We start from the raw sequence: 712 nt of genomic DNA, 5'->3' as shown, positions 1-712 counted from the left end.
GACCGGTCTCCCGAGGACCGGTCTCCCGGGGAGAGACCGGTTCCCGAACGCGTGCGCCCGAGGGAAGCTCTCGGGGACCGGTCCCAAGTCGGGGAGACCGGTCCCTCCGCGCGAAAACTGCCCAGTGAGGGCAGTGCACAGGAGTGAAAGTTGAGGGGCTTTTATGCAAAATGGCTTTTATTTGAGTGGGCTGAGCCCTCTCTCTCCCTCACACTCTCTCTTTTCACTCTCTCTCACTCTCTTGCTCTCTTGCTCTCTCTCTCTCTAGAGATAACAAAGAAGGAGAAGAAGAAAGAGAAGAAGAAGAAGGAAGAGAAGAAGAAGAAGGAGGAGAAGAAAAAGAAGAAGGAGGGGAAGAAGAAGGAGGCTAGGAGCATCTTCCTCTCCCTCTCCTCTCCCCATTGGTGTAGCTCAAGAGGTAAGCTACGAACCCTAGCTCTTAGAACTTAGGGTTTTTGGGTTTTATGCTTTGGAATGGACCAAATGAACCTTAAGCTAGCTTTTAAATAGATCAATCCCAAGAATCTAAGGATTTATTGGGTGGTTTGCTATAGGTGCAAACCTAGGGCTCCAAAATGGGATTTTTGTAAAAGTATGAGATTGATCTCATTTGAAGCCTTGGAAACCCTATTGATAGGTCCCAAAACGCGGGGGCGAAGTCGATTTCGGCATTCGGCGAACCGACGTGAAGTTCTCGGCAAAATCGGGCCGG

This window comes from Ananas comosus, linkage group 6 (assembly GCF_001540865.1).
Source record: "Ananas comosus cultivar F153 linkage group 6, ASM154086v1, whole genome shotgun sequence".
NCBI lineage: Eukaryota > Viridiplantae > Streptophyta > Magnoliopsida > Poales > Bromeliaceae > Ananas > Ananas comosus.
The sequence above is the reverse complement of the archived record's forward strand: the minus strand, read 5'-3'. Positions refer to the sequence as shown.